Here is a 5963-nt window from a genome sequence, read left to right on the forward strand (position 1 = left end):
GCAAATGGCTTCCGGAAGTTCCGCCCCCGTTCCTGCCTGGCCTCGGACTGGCCCATCTCTCACTTTCACTCTCAAGGCGCGCTCTCTGCTCGCGACCAGGTGTCCTGCCACGCCCTGCTGGGTTCTCTGCTTTGTCTTCTCTGCGACGCTTCTTTCGCCTGTAGTCTGCACCGCTTGGGCCTCTGTCTTTCCTACAGCTGCATCCCCGAGTCCTGCGTTCCCATCACCACGGTGTGATGGATGCCATCCGAGTTGGCATTCGGGACAATGTAGCGTGACCTCACGCTGACGCCATTCCCTTCTAACCCCGCCAACCTGATTTCTTCCTCCCCTCAGAGAATAAACCAGATTGCTGAAAGTGTGAGGGAAATTGGGTGCCAAGGTTAATGAGGCAGCCCCTTACTTTTATAAGTGGAACTTGTTTCTGTGATGAACGTACAAATTGTGGGTGACCCCTTTTTAAGGTGATACCAGAGAGGATAGGAAGCCTCAGTCTTCCTTAAAGGTCCATCCAGGTCAGGAGAAGACATACAATGAAAATATATGCTAAATGCTAGATAAATGCGGAATCTGTAAAAGCAGAGAGGAGGGGCAAGAGATGTGCTCAGACTTTCTTAGGAAAGGTTTGGTGGAGCAGCACCTGGGTTGATTCATTCAGACCTATGCTGGTTAAAAGGCAGAGCTTCCAGGAATATGAAATTAATCAAGAGATTCAGATTTGTTTCCCAAAACCTGTTAAGAATACTGTAAAAACCTGGGAACCTTAGTGTCAAGATATGTTAATTTTTTTGTCAGACTACTTGTTCTGTCAGGGGATACTGAATTTGTATTATCTCAGACATAAACATCCAAAAATAATTTTTTCTTGATACAAAGTAACTTTCACATTGTTAACTTACTTTGGAACTCTCCTGCAGATGTTCACACATAGGTAGTTTGGGCTCAGTAAGGGTTGTTTTAAATGTTTTACTGAAAAGAATTTGTGTCTGGGAATCCAAATGATATCCAAGAGATAGCCCAGAAATATATTGATAAGACAAACAGCTTGAATGATTCTTCAGGAATAAATTGAGGGAATCCTGTATTCCCCTCATTCAATACACCACATTCATGAGAAAATTTTCTTGAGGTTATCTATCTATTTATTTATTTATTTGTTTTTAGTCATAGATAGATACAATACCTTTATTTTATTTATTTATTTTTATATGGTGCTGTTTTACATATGCTAAGCACTCTACCCCTGAGATATTGAAGATTTACAGATAGGTAGTTAATGTAGTTAGGTAAAAGGGGTCTAATATGGAGTAAGATATATAAAACGGAGGCCATTATTAAGAATGGAGTCCAGGAAACCAGAGCAGCACTTGGGGAAATTGAAATGTTAATGTCCCCAAGGCCCTGATCGCTTCCTAAGGAAATGTTAATGAAGTAGCTCCCAGCAAACAGGGAGGTGCTAATCAAAGCTGCCCCAGGCCTTCCTGCCCATATTACTCCTTCAGCCCACCTATCTCCCACCTTTTGGACCTTCCCACCTGAATTCTAACACTGCAAGATAACGGGAAACAAAGGACCAGAGTATGGGAAAACTGAAAGATCTTAGCTATAAAAAAGGGAAGACCTCCCCCCTTCCATGGATTCCACCTCTTGGGTCCCCTTCTTCCTACGGGGAGAAGTCTTTTCTGCTGTCCTTTAATAAAGCTTCTACTTTCCACTCTAAACTTGCCTCTGCATGCTTCTCTGGTTTTATACTTCAGCTTCAGGGAAGCAAGGACTCATCACCGGTAAAAAGCAGTAACACTACAATCCCAGTCCCACTTTTTATTTTTTAATTTGGAAACAGGGTCCCACTAAGTTGCCAAGGCTGGCCTCAAAACTTGTGATCCTCTGCCTCAGCCTGCCATGTCACTGGGATTACAGACCAGGCCAGGCCCTAATATAGCATATAATCCAATAAAATATACTTGTAAATGTTAAATAATACTTTATATCCTTAATGAGTGTAAGTGTGTTTGAGGAGGATTGAGGAATTCAATGCCAGGCCAAAATACACATGCTATCTAGGCATCTGGGTGTCACTTATTAGCTAAATGCTTGGCTTCCATTGCCCAACAACCTTGAAGATAGTTTTATTCAAGGGCAGGCCTAATGGAGCATACCTGTAGTCCTAGCTACTCAAGAGGCTGGAGTGGGAGGATCATTTTTCATGGAGAAGGTCCGAGGTGGTCCTGAAAAGGGGGACCTCAACACAGGGGAGGGGTTTTTGACGTTTGTGAGAGAAAAGAATTTCAGGGTATGCCATATATTGACGCACAAATGTTTGTTTATGAAAGCAAGGTGTACATATTCAAAGGAGAATTTATACTATCTGAAACAGAAGAGTTTTAGGATTTCTTGACTCTTCTTTTAAAGGAAACTTGACAGCCAGGTTCAATTTGTAATCCCAGCAACTGGAGGCTAAGGCAGGAGGATGGCAAATTTGAGGCCATCCTGAGCCTATGTCAAAATATTGTTGTATTCTCAATGGTAGAAAGCCCTTGGGTTCAAATAGCTGAATGAGTGAATGAATGAATAATATATAAAAACCTGGTGAGGGGATGTGGGGATGACATCAGACTGGTAATCACAAGATGATTTATAATGGTCTGGCTATTCTCAGGATCCTTAGGTAGAAGTTTCCATTATCTGACCAATAGATAACGTTGGGAAAATACCCTTAAGCTTCATGTCTGCCTTTGCTCAATCTATTCTAAAAATATGTGTATTAACGGGCTATGTGATAGGGCACAGAGTAATTTTCATAAGTTGCTGAATTTCCAGTATCTTGAAGATTATGAGTGAAGATTTGTAAATTTCTCTTAAATTTGGGATTGAGAGGCCTGAAAGAGAGAACTAGTTTGTGGAGGAAAGGCATGAGGAATTTTAACATAAGGCTTTCAGATCAAAGTTATAGTCACCTCCTTTTGCTTGCTTTCTCCTTTCATGTGTGTGTGTGTGTGTGTGTGTACATGTACTGGGGATCAGTGATATTTTACCACTAAGCTACATCCACATGCCCTTCTTAAATTTTTATTATAAGACAGACTCTCACTAAGGTGCTTAGGGCCTTGCTAAATTTCTGAGGCTAGCCTCAAACTTGTCACCTCCTGCCTTAGCCTCTGTAGTCCCTGGGATTACAGGTGTGTGCCGCTATGCACCACTCTACCTATCTTCTTTATATTTCTTCTATTCTATCTCAGCTTGACCCTAGGAGTTCAAGGCTAGCCTATAAGGTATTATTATTCTTTTTTATAGATAGTCATGGAGAACCTGTGGTAGAGAGAAATCAGGTGATTTGCTCAAGGTGACAAAGATAATAATAAAAAAAATGGATGACTTCAAATTTAGGCTGAAACTAGCTAGGGCTTGTACTCCTTACCATCACTGAATCATCCTTTCATATAGAAATAAAAGTGTAGGCTGGGCATATAGCTTAGTGATATAACACTTGCCTAACATGCATGAGGCCCCAGATTCAATACCCTGTACCTCCCCACCCCCCAAAAAAGAAAGAAACAAAAATGCTAGGATGTGAGTATATATTCACAAGGGTATACATAATAAGCACTGTTGTAATGGTGAAAACCAGATGCAAGGAGAATCAACATTTACAGAAGATGTTTGATCAACTGTGGAGGATTCATAGCACAAAATACTATGTAGCCACACAAAAAAAGAATATGATAGATCTCTACCAATTGGGAAAGATTTCCACAATGGAAAGAAAGATACAGATAAATACAAATAATATAATCTCTCTCCCCTCCTCTCTTTTCCTGGTGCATGTGGTATGGGAATTGAATCCAGGGATACTGTACCCCTGAGTTACATCCTCAGTCCCCCTTTTTAAATTTTGAGACAGGGTCTCCATATATCACCTCAACTGGCCTAGAATTCATGATCCTATTGCCTCAGCCTCCTGAATAGCTAGAATTATGGGTGTGTGCCACTAAACCTGACTCTAATCTCACTTTTAAAATATAAAACAAGAGTCATGCACTGTAGCACATGCCTGTAATCCCAGCAGCTGGGGAGGCTGAGGCAAGAGGATCCTAAGTTCAAAGCCAGCCTCAGCAACTTCATGAGGCCCTAAGCAACTTAGCAATACCTTGTCTCAAAATAAAAAATAAAAATGGGCCAGAGATGTGACTCAATGCTTAAATGCCCCTGGGTTCAATTCCTGGTACCAAAAAATAAAATAAAAACCAAAACAAACTCTCTCAACAATACAAAAAACAAAAACAACTCAAATTAAAAATGGGCAAAAGATTTGAACAGACACCTCCTAAAGATGAAACACACATGAAGAAACCACTGGATGGAGAATATTTCACCCTTAAGATTCGTGGCCATGCATGCTTTGAGATGTTCCAAGAGTTGAATGAAGCCCTGGAGCTCAAGGATGCCCAGGCTGAAAAGGAGCCAGGGGAGAGCAGGCCTAACCCCAGCTACCTGAAGTCCAAGAAGGGGCAGTCTACCTCCCGTCATAAAAAAATAATATTCAAGAGAGAGGGGCCTGATTCAGACTGACATCCTCTGACTCTAGTCTCCCACCCCCACCCCTGCCCTCCTTCCCTAGCATTTTGGAACTTGGGTACTTGAATCCCTGCTTAGTATAGGTGTGCCTCAGAAATGCCTAGGAATTCTGCCATTTGTCTTGTCTATAGAGTTTCACTCAAGTCAGCCTGCACTGGTGTTCTGGGGAGAGGTGAGAGCTAAGACATACTGGCTTGGCTTTAACTGTGAAGAGTGGGAGATGGAAGAAAATGTTCTTGCATGTAAGGGTTAACCTACAACCAGCCATCCAATGGGTTGGAAGCCCTTCTTCAACCATGCTGACCAGAAAAGCTGTCTTCAAGTTGTTTAATTTCTCCTAACTTCAATACCCACATCTATAAAACGTTGATCATCGTACCTACCTCACGGGTTTGTTGTGAGGGTTAATAAAATAATGTATGTCTGGCTTTGAACTGCCTTGTATTAGGAGGTGGCTGGGACTTGGCCCCCTTGTGGTTGTTGGTTTCCTGCCCCTGTTAGGGCGATGTGTTGATGGTTTCCAAGATTGAGCAGCTGATTAAGGGGAAGGAGTTGCCAAGTCTCTGCTGGCCAGCCAAATCCTGTCCAACCTCTTGTTGAACCTTGGCACCTGAAATGAAATCTCATCCCATCCCACAGCCTTGAGGATTCCATCTCAGGCTTATATAGGGTCTGTGTCCACCAAGATCTGTTTTACTTCCCCCATATGCTCAGGGTCAGGTTTTTGTAGTTTTGGGGGTTTTTAAATTTTTTTTATTTTTTTATTTGTTTGTTGGCACCCTGCAAGACAAATCTGCATTTGTCACCCCATACCCCTTCTCTCATTTTATATCCCCTTTTTATATCGATTTCTTGTTTTACAATAAAACTTTGCTACCAAAAAAAAAAAAAAGATGAAACACACATGGTAAATATGTATATGAGAAGATGCTCAAGATTTTGTCATTGGGAATTGCAAATTAAAACAACAAGATATCACTGCACAGTTATTATTTGCACCAAAATACAAATTTTGATAAAACCAAATGCTGGGAAGGGTATGAATCAACAGGAACTCTCGTTCACTGCTGGTGGGAAGGCAAAATGGTACAGTCACTTCAGAAGAAACATTTTTTTACCATACAACTTAGTGGTCATGCTCCCTTGTATCTACCCAAGTGAGTTTAAAATTAACATCCATACAAAAACCACACATGGATGTTTATAGAAGCTTTATTCATAACTCCCAAAACTTGAAAGTAACAAAGATGTTCTTCAATAGATGAATAGATTAAAAAGAAAAACTGTGGTACATCTATACAATGGAATATTATTCAGTGCTACTAAGAAATGTGCTTACTTAGAAATGTGCTACTAAGCACAAAAAGTCATGGAGGGAAGTTAAATAC

Source organism: Marmota monax, unplaced genomic scaffold, assembly GCF_021218885.2.
Source record: "Marmota monax isolate L192 unplaced genomic scaffold, Marmota_monax_Labrador192_F-V1.1 WCK01_AAM20220418_F8-fsc00081, whole genome shotgun sequence".
In the NCBI taxonomy this organism is placed as follows: Eukaryota; Metazoa; Chordata; class Mammalia; order Rodentia; family Sciuridae; genus Marmota; species Marmota monax.